Here is an 18,932-nt window from a genome sequence, read left to right as displayed (position 1 = left end):
TTTTTTTTTTAACTTCAAGGACATCTATTGGGGTGCTTGCCTGGTTTAGCTAGTAGAGCACACAACTCTTGACCTCAAGGTTGTGAGTTTAAGCCTCATATTGGGGATGGAGCCTACTTAAAAAAAAAAAAAGAAATTCAAGGACATGTATTGTTAAAACGTCTTGAGGCTGGTAGTCAGCTTAACAATGTGATCAAGGTTTCAGGATTGTTCTGTCTTTTTATTCTCTTTTCTTTAGCTTGTTGGGTTTTTATCTGCTTGTTTCTCTGCCTCACAGTGGCAAGATGGCCATTAGCAGCTCCAAGCATCACATCTGTGTCCAAAACAAGAAGGAAGAGGAAGACACCCTGTCAACACGCGTTCTTTTTTTTTTTTAAGGTTTTATTTATTTATGAGAGAGAGAGAGAGAGAGAGAGAGAGAGAGAGAGAGAAGCAGGCTCCATGCCGGGAGCCCAACGCAGGACTCGATCCCAGGTCTCCAGGATCATGCCCTGGGCCAAAGGCAGGTGCTGAACCGCTGAGCCACCCAGGGATCCCTACACACATCCTTTTTGTACCTGCCCCCTTGCAAGTTTTTGAATCGAGGTAAAATATACATAACCTAAAATTCACCATTTTAATCATCTTAAAGTACATGATTGATTTGGTGACATTTAGTACATTTCCAATCTTTTAAAAGTATTTTTTATTTTTTTTTATTTATTTTTTTTTTAAATTTATTTATTTATGATAGTCACAGAGAGAGAGAGAGAGAGAGAGAGAGGCAGAGACACAGGCAGAGGGAGAAGCAGGCTCCATGCACTGGGAGCCCGACGTGGGATTCGATCCCGGGTCTCCAGGATCGCGCCCTGGGCCAAAGGCAGGCGCCAAACCGCTGCGCCACCCAGGGATCCCTTAAAAGTATTTTTTAAAAAATTGTTTATTCGTGAGAGACACACAGAGAGAGGCAGAGACACAGACAGAGGGAGAAGCAAGCTCCCTGCAGGGAGCCTGATGCGGGGCTCGATCCCAGGACTCCGGAATCACTACCTGAGCCAAAGGCAGATGCTAAACCGCTGAGCCACCCAGGTGCCCCATCTTTTGAGTTAACTTTAATTTAAATTTTTGATGTAATTACAAGGCCATTATCACATCTAACAAAAAATTAGTGGTGATTCCCGAGTACCTGTAATCCCCGGTCCATTTTTTTTTTAACTTCCCCACTTATGCCAAAGATGTCTTTTTACACTTGGTTTTGAGTGTGACAAGGTGGACGGGTTGCATTTGGTCCATATGTTCCTTGAGTGCCTCTGCATTCTATACCTGTCCTCGGTTTCCTTCTTATTTGATTCTGTATATTTAATAATACCTGTCTTAAAAAGTTGTTACCCTTCCCTTGGTTACAAACCTCTCCATCTGGATTTGGTGGCTCTTCACCTTGACTGCGCATTGACATCACCTAGAAAAAGATTTAAAGACTCTCAGGGCACCTGGGTGGCTCAGTTGAGCATCTGCCTTCGGCTCAGGTCATGATCCTGGGGTCCTGGGGTCAAGTCCAGCATGGGGCTCCCTGCTCAGGGGGGAGCCTGCTTCTCCCTCTCCCTCTGCTGTTTCCCCTGCTTGTGCTCACTTTCAAATAAATAAATAAATAAATAAATAAATAAATAAATAAATATTAAAAAAAAAAAAAAACCAACTCTCAATGCTCAGACAACACCCAGACTAATTAATTTGGACCCATCAGGTAAAGAGTCATCATCTTTATTTAAATAAATGACCTTATTTTTTCAGAGCAGTTTTAGGTTTACAGCAAAGTTGAAAGAAAGTCCAGAGAGTTCCTATATATCATCTACCCTCACATATGCACAGCCTCCCCCAAATCGACACCCCACCCCAGGGATGACAGTGGTACTTCTGTTGTGATCAGTGAAGTTCTGTTGAGGGCACCCAGGTGGCTCAGTCGGTTAGGTGTCCATCTTCGGCTCAGCTCATGATCCCAGGGTCCTGGATCGAGTCCTGCATTGGGCTCCCTGCTCAACGGGGAGTCTGCTTCTCCTCCCACCCCTCCCCCTGCTCGTGATTTCTCTCTCTCTCTCTCAAATAAATACATAAAATCTTTAAAAAAATAAAATTCTTTTGACATCTCATTATCTCCCAGAATCCATAATTTACATTGGGTTCATTCTTGGTGTTGGTTTTGATAAATAGATAGTGACATGTCTCCCCTATCACAGTGCCCTACAATACCCCACAAGTATTCCCTGTTACTGGGGCGCCTGGATGGCTCAGTGGTTGAGCCTCTGCCTTTGGCTCGGGTTGTGATCCTGGGGTCCTGGGATTAAGTCCCACATCAGGCTCCCAGCTCAGTGGGGAAGTCCTCAGAGGAAGTCCTCTTTCCTCTCCCCCTGCTCATGTGTTCTCTCTCTCTCTATCCCTCTATCTCAAATGAATAAATAAAATTTTTTTTTTTAAGTATTCCCCATTGCAATACCTCACTGCCCTCAAAGTCCTGTGAGTTCCACATGTTCATTCCTCTCCCTTAAATCCTGGAAACAAAAAACAAACAAACAGAAAATCCTGGAAACTTTGGATCACTTTACTACATCCATAGTTTCACCTTTTCCAGGATATTGTATAATTGGATTTGTATGGGATGTAGCCTTTTCAGATTGGCTTCTTTTCTTTCTTTCTTTCTTTCTTTCTTTCTTTCTTTCTTTCTTTCTTTCTTTCTTTCTTTCTTTCTTTCTTTCTTTCTTCTTTCTTCTTTCTTCTTTCTTTCTTTCTTTCTTTCTTTCTTTCTTTCTTTCTTTCTTTCTTTCTTTCTTTCTTTCTTTCTTTCTTTCTTTCTTTTCTTCTTTCTTAAAATATTTTATTTATTTATGAGACACAGAGCGAGAGAGAGAGAGGCAGAGACACAGGCAGAGGGAGAAGCAGGCTCCATGCAGGGAGCCTGACGTGGGGCTCGATCCCGGGCCTCCAGGATCACACCCTGGGCTGAAGGCAGGCGCTAAACCACTGAGCCACCCAGGGATTGATCTTTCTTTCTTTCTTTCCTTTCTTTCCTTTCTTTCCTTCCTTTCCTTTCTTTCCTTTCTTCCTTTTCCTTAATTTTATCCATTTGAGAGAGAGAGCATGAACAGAGCACGAGCAGGGGGAGCAGCAGAGGGAGAGGCTCCTCACTGAGCAGGGAGCCCGATGCGGGACTCGACCCCAGGACCCTGGGATCCCGACCTGAGCTGAAGGCAGACGCTCAACCCCTGAGCTGCCCAGGTGCCCCCACATGATTCTTCCCAATGTAGTAGTGTTTGGAGTATTACATCAGAGTCTCAACCACCTTCTCCAGTTGTTCCCCTCCGCTTTTTATGGTGAATAAAAGGTTAGAAGTTTTTTTTTTTTTAATTTTTAAAAAAGATTTTACTTATTTATTCATGAAAGACACACACAGAGAGAGGCAGAGGGAGAAGCAGGCCCCAAACAGGGAGCCTGACAAAGGACTTGATCCTGGGTCTCCAGGATCACGTCCTGGGCTGAAGGCGGCCCTAAACCATTGAGCCACCCGGGCTGCCGAAGGATAGAAGTTTATTAAGTAAAGATACAGAGAAGGCTCTCAGAAGTGACAGGGGTCCCAACGGGGTTGCCCTTCCCCTTTCTTTTTAAAGGACCAGTGTGAACCCATCCAGTTTTACATTATACATTCCCAACGACGTATTTCAAGCTGTTGCAGGTGTCCTTTTTTGAGGCTCACATTGAAGCTTCTTGGGGGGTGGCCTCTGTGTCCTTGGGCACAAAACCCAGGTAACCTCTGAGAACTTCATGTCTCTGGTGTGGCAAGATGTTCCAGGCTTGTTTTTTTCCCTGCCTCAGACCTGGGGTCAGTGTCGTCCCCCCAAAAAACCTCAGGTTACCCTCAGGGAGAAATCTGTTTAGAGGCAATGACCGGTCACCCTAGAAACCCTCTGAGGTGGCAATGTCTGCAGCAGTCAGGATGCCCGGCACTGCCCACCTGGCATGGCGGGGGCAGAGTCTGTTGGATCAGCAGGAGGAGCTTTTGTTACATCCTGGCAGGCACTCCTGCTCCAGGGACTTGTCCACCATCCCCCCAGAGCCTGTCCCGGGTCCCCCCAGTTCCCTTCCCTCAATCTGATCTAATTTTCTCTCTATTCTGCTGAGGCTGGCCTGGCCTGAAAAAATTGGAGCATTTGTTAAATGGGACCAGGGCAGGGTCAGAGAACCAGCTGGTGGGGGTGGGGGGCGGTGGTGACCGCCACAGGGGGGCAGCAGAGGAAGGGGAGCTGGGGAGGCAGCGCCCAGAAAGAAGGGGTGAGGGGTGCTCCCACCAGAGAGGGGGCAAGACAGAGGGAGGGGAAGGTCTGCAAAGGACTTGGAGGGGGTGGATTTCAGACTTACAGAAAAGTCGAGAAGATACATACCCAGCACTCCATTCACGTCTTACCTTAGCTGGGTCATTAATTACAGTGAATGAACCAATATCTGACACACGGTTGTTAACTAAAGCCCTTGGTTGATTCGATTTTCGTTAGTTTCTCCCGAAGGTCCTTTTTCTGTTCCAGGATCCCATCCTGGACACCACATTACACGTCTCCTTAGGCTGCGTTTGGCTGTGGTGGATTCTCAGACTTTCCCTCTTTTGATAACCTGGGTGGTGTTGAGGAATACCAGTCAGATGTATTCTTAACATTTTTTTAAAAATTATTTTATTTATTCATGAGAGACACACAGAGAGAGGCAGAGACACAGGCAGAGGGAGAAGCAGGCTCCCTGTCTTATGTGACATAAGACACATAAGTCCCGATGCAGGACTCGATCCCAGGACCCCAGGATTATGACCTGAGCCGAAGGCAGACGCTCAACCACTGAGCTACCCAGGTGCCTTCATTTTAATTTTTATATGCCTTTCCCTGATGATCAATGTTACGTGTTTGTTGGACTTTTTTGCATTGTCTTCTTTTGTGAGTGCTCTTTTGTCCATTTTGAAGTCAGATTGTCTGTGCTTCTGCGGCACGTATACTAAAATTGGAAGCATACAGAGATGATTAGCATGGCCCCAGCACAAGGATGGTGTGCAAATTCATGAAGCGTTCCAAAAAAAAAAAAAAAAAAAAGCTTGTATTGTTGATTTGTAGAAATATAAAAATATATCCCAGATATGGTTCTTTGACAGATATATGTACTGTGAATACATTTTCCAAGTTTATGGCTTCTTTATTAACTTTATCAATGGTATCTTTTAATGAGAAATTTTCAGTTTTGACAAAGCCTTAAGTTAGACTTTTTTCTTTTCATGTTTAGTGTTTTTCTATGTCCTAAGAAAGTTTTGCTCACTCCTAAGTTGTGAAAATATTCTTCTATGGATGCTTCTAGAAGCTTCCTGATTCCAGCTTCTCCTCTGGAGTAAGGTGGGCATCAAGGTTCATTTTTTCCCCACAAATAAATAAATGTTCAATTGCTTCAATACCATTGTTATATACCCCCAGTGAATGGAGCTGATGCTTTGTTCAAGACAGGCTGATTACATAGGAGGACTTATTTCTGGATATTCTCTTTTGTTTCATTGACTTATTTGTTGGTCCCTATGACATAAGACACTTTCTTGGCTACTGTGATTTTAAAATCAATGTTGAAATTAGATAGTGTAAGTTTCTTTCTTTCTTTCTTTCTTTCTTTCTTTCTTTCTTTCTTTCTTTCTTTCTTTCTTTCTTTCTTTCTTCTTTCTCTTTCTTTCTTTCTTTCTTTCTTTCTTTCTTTCTTTCTTTCTTCTTTCTTTTAGATTGTTTGGCTATACTAGATCTTCTGCATTTTCATCTAATTTCAGGATCATCTTGTCAATTTCTTCAAAAAGCCTTGCTGATATTTTTATTGGGATTGCGCTGAATAGATGGATTTGAGGAGAATATCCATGATCACGGGATGTCTTTCTATTTATGCAGGGCTTCTTTAATTTCTCTCAGCAATGTTTTGATAATTGTGATATCTTGCATATTTTTAAAAATATCTTATTTTTAGGTAATCTCTACACTCAAGTTGGGGCTTGAGCTCACAACCCTGAGATCAAGAGTTGAATGCTCTATGGACTGAGCCAGCCAGGGGCTCCATCTTGCACATCTTTCATAAGTTTTCTTTTTTAAAAAGATTTTATTTATTTATTTATGAGAGAGAGAGAGGGTGGGGGGGAGAGAGGGCGAGAGAGAGACAAACACAGGCAGAGGGAGAAGCAGGCTCCATGCAGGGAGCCTGATGTGGGACTCGATCCCAGGTCTCCAGGATCACGCCCTGGGCTGCAGGCGGCGCTAAACCGCTGAGCCACCCAGGCTGCCCCATTAGCTTTCTTTGTAGGTATTTTATTATTTTGTGCTGGTCTCAGCTTATTAATAACCAATGCTGTGGCTGGACCAACCCTTGTGGTTATTACGATTGCAAGATGCCCTTCACCAGTAATCATCAGGAAACTCTGAAAAAATAATTTTAATACTTACAGGACATGAGAATTCCATGGCATACCTGCAGCCACACAGGGAGATTGTGGGTAAAGAGAGCACGGGCCTGTGGTTCTATTTTGGGGGAGGTAAAGAATGGGGACCTCAGGTTTCAAGGGCTCACTCTTTCTTGGTGAATTTAAAACATGAGAGCAGAATTTAAATTGTGAGAAGGGAAAAAAGAAGTGGCCCCCATGGTCAGTTATGGAAATCAACCAAGATCTCTAAAGCAAAGGAAGGATTGGAAGGCAGAGGTGTGGGGGGCACCGGCTGGCATTGTGTTTATTTTAAAAGCCATCTTTTTTTTTTTTTTTAAAGATTTTATTTATCTATTAGAGAGAGAGAGAGAGAGAGAGATTGAGTGAGTACAAGCAGGGGGAGGAGCACAGGGAGAGGGAGAAGCAGGCTCCTTACTGAGCAGGGAGCCCAACACAGGGCTCCATCCCAGGACCCTGGGATCATGATCCAAGCCAAAGGCAGATGCTTAACTGACTGAGCTGCCCAGGTGCCTCCAAGGAGCCATCTGGGGGGCTCGATCTCATGATCCTGAGATCATGACTTGACCTGAAATCAAGAGTTGGATGCTCAATCGACTGAGCCGCTCAGTGTCCCTACTTTTATGTTTTTTTTCATTGCTATTATAAATAGTATTATTTAAAAACACTCTTTTCCAATTTTTCACTGGTACTGTATAGAAACACAATCCATTTTTGTTTATTGTATCCTGGGAAGTTGCAAAATTCATTTATTAGTTCCAGTGGTTTGCGTGTGAGTATTCCATAGAGTGTTTCCCATTTCAACTATTTATTGAAGATACGGGTTTTTTTTGAAGATATAAAAATTTTAAAAATTTTAAATTTTTTTAAAAAAGATTTTATTTATTCATGAAAGACACACAGAGAAAGGCAGAGATATAGGTAGATGGAGAAGCAGGCTCCTTGCAGGGAGCCCAATGCAGGGACTCAATCCCAGGACCCTGGGATCACACCCTAAGCCAAAGGCAGATGCTCAACTCAGGCATCCCACTTTTTTTTTTAAAGCTTAAAAAACCCTACTTCTATGGCAAGAAATTCCAAATATACAAAAGGGAATAGATATAATAAAAAACATACATTTCCATCCCATCCCTCTTCCCAGAGAAGGGATCTAGTTGTGAGGCTGAGGGCACTGCTAAGAGAACAAGAAGATGAGGGTTAACAAAATTTTTTTTTCGAAAGTAAAACACTTTAAGGAAGAAAAAAAAAAAAAGCCTAATAAGCAACTCAGTGCAATCGGCTGAAGCACTTTAAAACCAGTAAGTATCTGTGACAGCAAGGAAAACATGACCATGAAATGTTTCACTATGGACATACAAAAAAAAAAAAAGAATATATTAAGTGTATACAACCTGATGAATTTGGAGACAGATATACTTATTTTAGTTAAAAATGTGAATGCCACCAAGTATGTCTGTGAGCACCTACAGGGTGTCGTGTCCACTGCCCAGTCATTGCTGGGGACAGCCTGGGAGAGGAGATTTGCATCTCTGCCCCAGAGTATTTTGCATCTCTGGGCTCTTGTGTGGGGAAGCTCTTGTAGATGCCCCCTGAGGACACCCACTGGTGTGACCAATGTCTCACAGCCACCAAAGAAGCGCAAGAAGATGTGAGCAGGTGCCTGAGAAGGTTTTTTTTTTTTTTTTTTTTTTTTTTTTTACCATCGTCTGCCAATATGTCCTGTGTCCCCTTCAGCTCTCCTCTGACCTGGCTGAGATTCTGCAGATGCTGACCTGGCCCAAGAGGGTGGAGGCAGGTGGTAAGTCAGGTCAAGGCCAAAGAAACCAGCTGCGGGGGAGGGGAGACCAGAGAAAGAGGGCAGTGAAAACATGGGTGTATGCAGGGCGGGGAAGTGGGGGAGAGAGAAGAGCTGTGGGTTGGGGGCCTGTCTGGTGACGGAAGAATAAGACCCCCCATTTCCTAGCCGCTTCCTGTAAGGCTCTGTGCTGAGCGTATAAATGGCACATTCCTTACGACTCACACCCACGCACGTGGAGAGGTGTGGTTGTTACCCAAAGTCTCATGGATGTCCAGCTGTCCGCATGTCCTATTCCAAATAGTCCAAGAAGCAGACGGGCTTGGCACAATTTGCTAGTGCAGAAAGTTGAGGGCTACCCTCTCCAGCCTGGTGTTTGCTTGCTCAGCTCGGATGCTTGCTGTCTTCTTGGAAAGGTGCTCGAATGCTCTGATACTTGGTGTGACCTTCTGTAGGCAAGGGATTAAACTGCCTGCCTTAAAGGACCTTTTTGTAAGGATATTAGAGCATATAGGACAGCTGCTGTCACATGGGAAGTGACCCATGGTGGGGGAGGGGGGCTGCATGTTCTGGTTTCGAGAGCAAGAAAACTCCAGTCCCTCAGTTTCTTCTTTCTGCCCCCCCTCCCCTCTACCCCTATGTCTTCCCCCCCTTTAGTCTCCTTGTGGGGCCTTGTGTGGTTTTCTGTGTACATTCCTACCATGGGCTCTGATAAGCAGGTGGGGTTTCATTATATCCTGTCAGTTGTGACCCTTCCCCCCCAGTCTGTCACATGTCCCTCCAAATCCCTGCTAATTCTGCCTATATTTTGCTGAGGCTGGCCTGGCCTAAGAGGATTGAAGCATTTGCTAAGTAGGAACAGGACAGGTCAGAAAACTGGCTGTGGGGAGGCCCAGGGGCCAGGATGGCTGAGAAACTGCGGACAATGGGAACAAAAGGGAGTATGTAATTGATAGAAAGATATAAAGACCATGGACCCCAAATATAGACTTTGTAGATACTGACACATGCATGAAAGAACCCTTGACTTATGACAAATCACCAGTGTCTTCATCAACTGACAGGTGGAAATCCCTGAGGGGAAGGGAAAAAATCCCTGAACCCCTATACCTCACACCATACAGAATCAATTCTAGATGTATTAGAGACCTACTAAACATAAAACTATAAAGATTTTACTTTTTACAAAAGATTTTTATTCATGAGAGATACAGAGAGGCAGAGACAGGCAGAGGGAGAAGCAGGCTCCTTGTGGGGAGCCCCACATGGGACTCCATCCCAGGACCCCGGGATCATGACCCGAGCTGAAGGCAGATGCTCAACCACTGAGTCACCCAGGGGCCCCTCATTTTTCATTTTTATTAATAATTGTAGTTTGTTTGACAGCATATCAGTGTGCCAGTGATAGTAAGGAATCAAGAAAATAGTCCCTAACAACAGATAATGAGAAGCACTGAAATACAGTAAAATAGCAGAAATTTTATTTATGAAAAAAATACAAACACGAAAACTATTTACAATACATTATCAAGAAAGATATAAGGATAAATGGATTAAAGAAAAATGGGACGCCTGACTGGCTCTGTGGGTAAAGCTTAGGACTCTTGATCTTAGGATCTCTGGGTCCTGAGTTCAAGCCCCACATTGGGTGTAAAACTTAAAAAAAAAAAAGAAAAACGGGTTGAAAAAAGACACACCGTGACTATTCCTAATAATTGACTAACATGTGAGAGGGCATAAATTCTTGATCAGTAATGAATATTAAAACCACAGTGAAACCTCAAGTCTCAAGTCAGCAGACTGACTGGCAAGCATTAAAATGTCTCACACCCCAAGTGTTCCCGAGGGCGCCAACTAGAGCGCTGGGCAAACCATGCGGGTCAAGGCGCCTAGAAAGCTCTCAGAGCATCTGTGAAGCAAAGAGGCAGTGCCCTGGGATCCCACATAAGTGCTCATGTGCGCCCTAAATAATGCTGTGGGGGACACTCACAGCAGCATGACATGTGGTGGCCACACAGTGGACATGAGATGCCACCTCCCCAAGAAGGGATGAACGGGGTGTTCCCGCTGCAGATTACCTGACCTTGACCGCTGCCCTCACCCACATGGGACCAACTGCAGGCCCATCAGACCCCAGTCCCCTCTGGCGCCACAGGAACTGCAGGACTGTGGGGCAGGTTCCCTTATAAGTCCAGTAATCTCTCAAGGTCCAAGTCACTGTCATCAGCAGGGTCATCTCCCTCTTGATATCCGGACATCGAGGGGAAAGAGGGTCCCTCCAAGGGGTCTTGGGGCGAGAGGAGTTCTGTGAAATCGGGGGCCAGCACGGGATCCAGCGGGAAGTCCGAGGCAGAGGAGCCCTGAGGCCTGGCCAGGGCTGGGGCTGAGACAGGGGCCTGGGCAACGGGGACATACCCCTGGGAGCCCTGCTCTGGGTCGCACCAGGCGCGGCGGAGGCTGTAGATGCTGGGCTCTGCTGCAGGGAAGACCCCCATGGGGCTGTGGCGACCCTGGCCACAGTAGCCTGGGCCCCCTGGGAACATGGGGTGCCCAGGGACAAGGACTGGGGCGGGGTCAGGGATGAGGGCAGGAGCAGGTTCAGGGGCAGGAATAGGGAACGGAAGAAGGACAGGGGCAGGGATGGAATCAGGGGCGACAGCTCCTCGGCCCATGGGCACAGCGCGGCCTCCCCGACCTCGCCCACTGGGCAGTCCCTGCAGCCTTGAGTGCTTGGCCCTGCAGTTCTTGAACCACACCTGGAGGGAGGGACAGAGGGGACAAGGAGGAGCTTTAGAAGGGCTTGCCTCTGGCCCAGGTGCGGGGCTGCTCCCGGGAGAACAGTGGGCCTCCTACCCTCCCTATGGCCCAGGCCCAGTTCCAGGCCCCTGGGGTGCCCGGTGCAAGAGGCCACAGGGGAGGGTGCAGGAGGCCGCAGGGGAGGGTGCAGAGGCAGGAGGGGCAGGGCTTGGACACCGCGGAGCCCAGGGGCCAGGAAGGGGCCTCCCCCAGAGGGTCCCCCACCTTCAGAGGCCCTGAGTTCTGGTGCCTGGTGACCTAGCAGGGTTTCAGACTGGGCAGGATGGTGTTGGCTGGTTTATACAGCACGGGGGTTGGGGTGAGCTTGGGGTCCAGCCCTGGGTCTACACGGGGGTCGGGGGGCTCCTTGCTAGCTGTGGGAGCCAGGGCAGCACTGGGACCTCTGGCCTCAGTCTGCTCAGCTGGAGCCCGGGAGGGCAGGGAGGTGGCCCAGGAGCCCCCCAGTGAGTGCCACCTTCCCCGTGGATCTTGGGAAGACTGGGACATGGAGGGGGTGCTGGGGGATCCGGAGTCATACCTGCACCTGGTGCTCCTCCAGATGGAGTCTGGCTGCCAGAGCCAAGCGTTCCTGGTAGCTAGGGTACTGGTTCATCCTGAAATGTCTCTTCAGTTCCTGCAGCTGTTCTTTGAGGTACACGGTGCGCTTCTTCCGGGACTTTGGGACCCTTTGGGTTGATGGGGGGCCTGACCAAAGGAAACAAGGTCAGATGAACCACAGACACAGTCCCCAGCCTGCCAAAGCCCTCCCCCTGCCTGGGCCTCAGTGTGCACATCCTTAGAATGGGCCTGGTAACAGCTCCTGCCTTGTTCCCCCAGGGCCCAACGGCCCAGGAAAGCAGGCACGGTGGGCTCCCCGGGCTTAGCCAGGCTGGGGTCTCCAGCGGGCTCCCACCTCATCTGGCCCCCCAGCCCCTCCCTTCAGGGGTGGAAGCCACCCTGACGCTTGCAGGGGGCGACTGTGCACCAGGCCCTCTGCTCAGCCCACCCCAAGCCCAAGAATTTAATCCCACATCCCAGCTCCACCAAGTCCCCACAGCACAGGGTGGGATGTCCCTGCCCGGACAGGGGGCCCCCTCTGAACGCCCAGAAGGCCTGCCCAGCCCCAGCCCCCACCCCCGCCCGCCAACCCGCCCCCGGCCCAGGCGCACCCGAGGGAGAGCCTGGCTCCTGCATCGTCTCCGCAGCTCTGCTGTCTGCTTGTGAGGCGCTGCCCCAGGACCTGGGCTTAAATCCCACCCCCAAGCTGTGCCCACCCAGACACACCCAAGGGTCCCGGGACCCTCCCTCTCTCACCCACCCTCAGCCCCGCCCCCGGAGGAGTCACCATGAGTGATTAATCCTTTCCCCCTTGAGCTGGGGGCGGGGGGGGGGGGGGGGGGGGGGGCTGGGACCTGGGGGCAGGACAGCCTTGGCCCCGCCCTCAGGGGGCTCTGGCCCCGGGGAACACCACGGTGCGCATCATGCGGTGGGGGGGGGGGCGGGTCCCCATCCCAGGAAAGGGCCCCTGGGGTCACCCCATCCCTTCCCAGTCCTGGGACCCCCAATCCCTCACTTCCAGGTCCAGCCTCCATCCTCTCCCGCCTGGTAGGTCCAGGGGCCTCTCCCCTTGCCCCCAACACCGCTCTCACCTTCTGGTCCCTTCTCTACGTGGCCCCCACGTCCACGCTGGCCCCCAGGGTGCCTTCAGGTCCCTGAGTTCCTGTGGGATGAAGGCCGACAGGGGTGCAGGGGGACGGCTGCCCCTGGCTCTTGGTGAATGAATGAGGGGGGCTGCTCTGTGCGCGGGTCGCAGGAGCCTGGGCCCCGGGGAACCAGCCCCTGGAGCTACCCGCACCCACATGTAGACCTCAGACGGGGCTCCTCGCGGCGCAGGGCCCTCCGGGGACTCCTGGCTTCCAAGGTCCAGGTCCCGGGGACCGCCTTTATTTTCACCAACGCTGGCGAACAGCAGAGGTGATGGAACAGCACGAGGCAAAGCAAAGGGGACTTGGTGTTCGAGGTTTGTCTTGCTCCTTGAACTGCCTGGGGCCTCAGGTGGCTCTACCATGACTGGACATTCGCGCTTCTTCCTTGCTGTTCTTTTTCTTTTTTCTTTTCTTTTCTTTTCTTTCTTTCTTTCTTTCTTTCTTTCTTTCTTTCTTTCTTTCTTTCTTTCTTTCTTTCTTTTTTTTAAATTCAAGTAGTTAACATATAACATGCTCCTTTCTGGCAAGATTGTGCCTTAATTTATCTTTTTTTTTTCCTCCTTCTCCTGCTTTTGTAATGTAGGGTGGTTTGGTGGGGTTTTTTAAAAGATTTTATTTATTTATTTGACAGAGAGCATGAGCAGGAGGAGCATCAGAAGGAGAGGGAGAAGCAGGTTCCCCGCTGAGCATGGAGCCCGATGTGGGGCTCCATCCCAGGACCCGAGGATCATGACCTGAGTGAAAGGTAGATGCTTAACAGACTGAGCCACCCAGGCGCCCTGGCAGGGAGGTTTTTGAGACAAATTTGATCCTATCTGTCAATGCCCTTGAGCAGAAGACCATATCAGACCTCAGCAGAGGACACAGCAGGTGCACGTGCTCTGTCTAGACCCTGGGTGACTCCATGCTGTACGGCCGGACCCTTGGAGGTCAGAGCACAGTTGACAAGGTTAACGGGGCAGGGAGCCAGAAATTACACAGAAGATCGAGTTCAAAATTAAACAAAGCATATGAACATTGCTTTTGTAGGTCTAGCTTATAATGTTGATCCTCTACTTAGGGTTCCTTAGTGAAAGCACCGCACCAAACAGGCAGGACACCTCATAAAAGCTCTGGGAACACAGTTTTGACCAGGAAAATAATGCCCCTGCCCTCCTAGATTTCACTGTCTAGCAACTCATTTGTCCAACAGAGGCATGAATGGATGGACAAGCTCCTCTATGCTATGAAAATAGACAATTCAAATATAGGAAAGTCAAGGCAGCACCATTCAGAATAGCAAAAAGGTGGAGATAAACCAAAGTGTGCACCCACTGATGAAGGCATACCATGCCGTATAGTCACACGGTGGAATGTTTAGCTCTAACCATACAAGGAGGGGAGAACTGACACATGCTGCAACACGGGTGAGCCTTGCAAACGTTGCGTGAGGTGAAAGAAGCCAGACACAAGAGGCCACACGGGTATAATTCCATTTCCACGAAACGTGCACAATAGAGAAATCCAGGGGTACAGAAGGTACATTGGTGGTTCGCCAGGAGCTGGGGGAGGGGAAAATGGGGACTACCTTGAATGGTTACATATGTAGATATGTATCAATTAAAAAATACATTAATGAAATGCTGATTATATTGCCCACCAGACTGATGATCAGAGTGACAGCTTACATCTGGAGCTGTTGGGGTGGAGGGTGGGGAATTCGGCTTTCAGTCATCATTGAGGGAGTCCAAAGAATTTTTGGAGATTTTGGAGTTGGTGCCAGTAAGGATCTAATAAAGAAAGGATCAAATGAGCACAGTACCCTCTGACTCGGTGGTTGTATCATTAGAGGTTTATCCTGGGAGAATGCTTGTCCACTGTGAACAAGTGCCAGTGCAGCTCCCTGAGATTTCAAGTAATTGAGTTCATCACAGGAGTCCATGTTCACCAACAGGAGGGTGACTAAGTACTTCTGGGCCATCTCAGATTGCAGAAAGCTAATTAACGGTGAACAGGAATCAGGGGTAGAGCTTTGAGTCACAGAATAATATCTTGATGATTTGTTTTTGTTTTTAAGATTTTATTTATTTATTTATTCATGAGAGACACAGAGAGAGAGAGAGGCAGAGACACAGGCAGAGGGAGACACAGGCAGAGGGAGCCTGATGTGGGACTCGATCCTGGGTCTCCAGGATCAGGCCCTGGGCGGAAGGCTGTGCTAAACCTCTGAGCCACCCGGGCTGCCCAGTTGATGATTTGTAATGTATTTTTTTTTTTTTTTTGAGTGGCAGAGGTCTGTCTTCTTTTTGCAAAATAAACATGTCCTGCACAGAGCATTCCAGTTGGGTTTTTGGTTGTGGTTTTTACTGTGTCTGTCGCCTTGACTAGAATTAGAAAGGCACAAAGTTAATGACTAACGCATTAAATGACTGACCGAGCCTGCAGTTGCTGACACCCCATAACGTCTCAGGCACTTTGTTCATTTCTGAGAATGTATGAATTTAATAAGCACACTCAAAAGATGACTATACATTTACATATATAATATATTTAACAACAGCAGCAAAACATCCAGCAAAAATTAATTACCCAGGGATTATGGAGAACGTCAGATGCTCTCATTTTCTCTCTTTTCTACTTGTTACTATTATTAATTAATTTGTTTAATTTGCAAGCAGGAAAACAAGGGCAATTTCTGGCTTTGGATGCTGCATGGGGCACATGGATGCTTGGCCCTCCGTTTTTCTGACCTGATTCCTTCCAGGGCTGGATGGAAACCAGCTAGGAGAGCGGGAGTTCCTCACTGGGCTTCCCAGATTCAGATGGATGGGAAGTTGTCAGTGGCCCAGAACCTGCCCGCACAGAGACGGAGGTGGGAAGGGTGTTGGTGGAATGTGTGCTAAGATGAAAGGATTAACTAATTGATTTTTTTAATTCAATCAGAACAGAAACCATGGCTCCCTCCCCATCTGTCAATTCCTTATCTCCTCTGCCACCCTTCCCGGGCAAACCCTGGTTTTGATCCTCTGTGTGGCTGACTCATCTCCACCTCCTGCCCCCGAGATGCTCTCAGACAGCCACACACCTCTCTGTTCCCCGTGCAACGGAGAGAGGCGTCACTCCCTGAGGGGGAGGGGGCCCAAGGGAGGGGGGGGGTCAAAGAAGAAGAAGAGGAGCTTTGAAGACAACATTGGAGGGATGGAGGTGGGGAATTTGGTCTCTGCCTTCTAGAAGATTCTGGCCTAACTTTCTGTGACCGCCATTCCTGCCTATGTCTCTGGGCTTTGCTCTTCTCTCCTTCTTTCATTTTTGAAATACGCGCCACCCTCACTGGTCACGCATTCTGTGTTTACGAATCTGCCTCCTTACTAAGATGTCTTTGTCACCCCAAAACGCATACTCCCCACATTTTCCTGGTCATTCACAGACATGCAGAGCAGTGAAAAATTCGAGTCATTGACTTCCTGTTGCTTCCAGCTGCCTTTTCATTTCAGCTCTTCTACTGTTAACTAGTGTCCTTTTGAGGAATATTTAGTGCCACATTTTTTTTTTTTTTGGTATTCTTGTGCTTTTAAAAATTGTGCTAAAATATATATAAAACGCGATTTTTATCATTTTAACCATTCATAAGTATACAATTCAGTGTCATTTAATGCAATCACAATATTGCATAACCATCACCACTGCCCATACTTAAAACTTTTTCGTCCTCCCTGGACAGAAACGAGAACCTCTCCCTTCTGCCCTCATTCAGCCCCTGATAATGTTCAATCCATTTTCCATCTCTATGAATTTGACTAAGTACCTCACATAAGTAGAATCATGTGATATTTGTCCTTCTATGTCTGGCTTATTCACTAAACATAATGTCTTCATTTCTTAAACAATTTTAAGGTTTTTTTTTTTTTTTTTTAAGATTCCATTCATTTTTTCATGAGAGACACACAGAGAGAGGCAGACATAGGCAGAGGGAAAAGCAGGCTCCCTGCGGGAAGCCCAGTGTGGGACTTGATCCCAGGACCCCAGGATCTCTGCCTGAGCCAAAAGCAGACATTCAACCACTGAGTCACCCAGGCACCCCAAAGGTTCTATTTTTAAGTAATTTCTACCCACAACGTGGAGCTCAAACTCATGATCCCAAGACCAAGAGTCTTACTCTCTTCAGCCAGCCAGGCATCCCAGAATAATATCTTAAATATTCCTCCATGCGGTAGTGTGTATAAACATGCCCTTCCTTTTCATGGCTGTATAATATTCCTTTGTGTGGCTAAACCACATTGTGTTTCTCCATTTACCTGCTGATGGATACTGGGTTGTTTCTGGCTATTGTGAATAGTGCTGCAGCCAACATGAATATACACTTATCTGTTTGAGCGTATAATATACCTAGGGGTAGAATTGCTGGGTCATAGGGCATTTTTGTGCTTGCTATTGGAGATTGCACTGTTTAAAATGCACAGCACCAAAGTGCTGTCCAGTATTCCGAGGTGCGAGACGGCTGGGATGTGCTCAGGGAGAAAATTGGTACATTAGATGAGCTTCCTTCAGGCAGATGTGAGTGCTGTTGGCCATGAGTTCTACATGAAGGAGTCAGTAATAAATATTAATAAGAGGTCTTTAAACAGAATGCATTAAACAAGGTGATATACCCATGAGTTCATGAAAATGTGACCAGAGGCTCATAGGAAACTATGAGCAGGACCAAATTTGCTAATTTGGTGTTTGAGGTGACTTCATAGGACATAACTACTCAAAGGATCACAGCAGAGCATGTTAAAAGTCAACTTGTGGGGACACCTGGGTGGCTCAGTCCATTAAGCATCTGCCTTGGGCAACCCCGGTGGCCCAGCGGTTTAGTGCTGCCTTTGGCCCCGGGGCATGATCCTGGAGACTCGGGATTGAGTCCCACATCAGGCTCCCTGCATGGAGCCTGCTTCTCCCTCTGCCTGTGTCTCTGTTTCTCTCTCTCTCTCTCTCTCTCTCTCTCTCTCTCTCGGTGTCTCTCATGAATAAATAAATAAAATCTTTTTTTTTTTTTTAAAAAAAAGCATCTGCCTTTGGCTCAGGTTATGATCTCAGGGTCCGGGATCAAGCCCTGTGTCGGGGTCCCTGCTCGATGGCAAGTCTGCTTCTCCCTCTCTGCCCGCCACCCGCCACTCATACCCTCTCTCTCTCTTTCTCTCTCTCTCTCAAATAAATAAATAAAATCTTTAAAAAGATAAAAAAGTCAACTCAAAGTGTGCTAGGGTCGCTCAGGTGGTTCGGTGCCTGACTTTTGATCTCAGCGTCCTGGGTTCAAGACCCACTCTGGGCTCCACACTGGGTGTGGAACCTACTTAAAAAAAATAAATTAAAAATCAACTCGAATCTGAGCTTTACAGGAAGGGGCTATGATAAGGTCCAGGATCTAATCAGGTGAGGGAGGAGTTCCAAGAATTCCCAGCCAAGTGCCAAGTACACAGAAAAAACCTAGTGAAATGCTGGTTCCCTGACCAGACAGCCACCTGCCTCCCAAAGTTCTTGATGTCTCACCCTGCCCTGTTCAGAAGGTTCAAGAAAGAATGTGGTTCGTGAGTTCCTTGTCAGGGACGGGAGGAGGGTGTCTCTACAGAATGGTGTCATTGGGAAGAGGCCCAGAACTTTCATCCGATGCTAAAGGAACTGACCGTCCTAGTGACTACCTGTTCCTCTGCTCTGGAAACCCTTCCCTAGTCTAACCACTGTCCATGTTGCTGTATATGAAAGAAGGTGGGGACAGTCAACATCCATCCCCTAAAGACACACATGCCAAGAATTGATAATTCTGGAGGAGAAAAGGGGGTCTCTGTGGAAAGAAGAGATCTGAAAATGTAGGCAGAAGCGTTAGGTTCTATGGTGACCATGGAGGTGAGAGCCAAAGGTGGGAAACACTTTCCAGGCATGGGGTACAAGACATCTTGTCTTCCAAGTGTCCCCCTCTCCCCGTCTCCTCCGGGCATCTCAGTGTGAGAGCTCCTCTCAGACCTCCTCGGGGGTTTCAGATCAGCAGAAATAGTTTTCATTCTGTCCTGACAGTCTGCCCATCTCCCTCCCCCAACAGCCTGTCACGTGTCTCCCCCCCCATCCCTCCCCCAAATCTGATCTAATTCTCTCTCTGCTCTGCTGAGGCCGCCCAGCCTAAGAGGATTGGAGCATTTGTTAAATGGGA

The 18,932-nt window shown here is 47.7% G+C and overlaps 1 non-coding gene across 1 annotated transcript; it reads left to right on the top strand.

Annotated features, from left to right (window-relative positions):
- Window positions 1–4,987: 4,987 nt before the first annotated feature.
- LOC121485928 lies at window positions 4,988–5,090 on the top strand. The gene has a single exon (XR_005986430.1). It is a non-coding gene; the product is annotated as a U6 spliceosomal RNA (small nuclear RNA).
- Window positions 5,091–18,932: the final 13,842 nt, after the last annotated feature.

This window comes from Vulpes lagopus, chromosome 2 (assembly GCF_018345385.1).
Source record: "Vulpes lagopus strain Blue_001 chromosome 2, ASM1834538v1, whole genome shotgun sequence".
Classification (NCBI taxonomy): domain Eukaryota; kingdom Metazoa; phylum Chordata; class Mammalia; order Carnivora; family Canidae; genus Vulpes; species Vulpes lagopus.
This window is presented reverse-complemented; position numbering and strand designations above follow the sequence as displayed.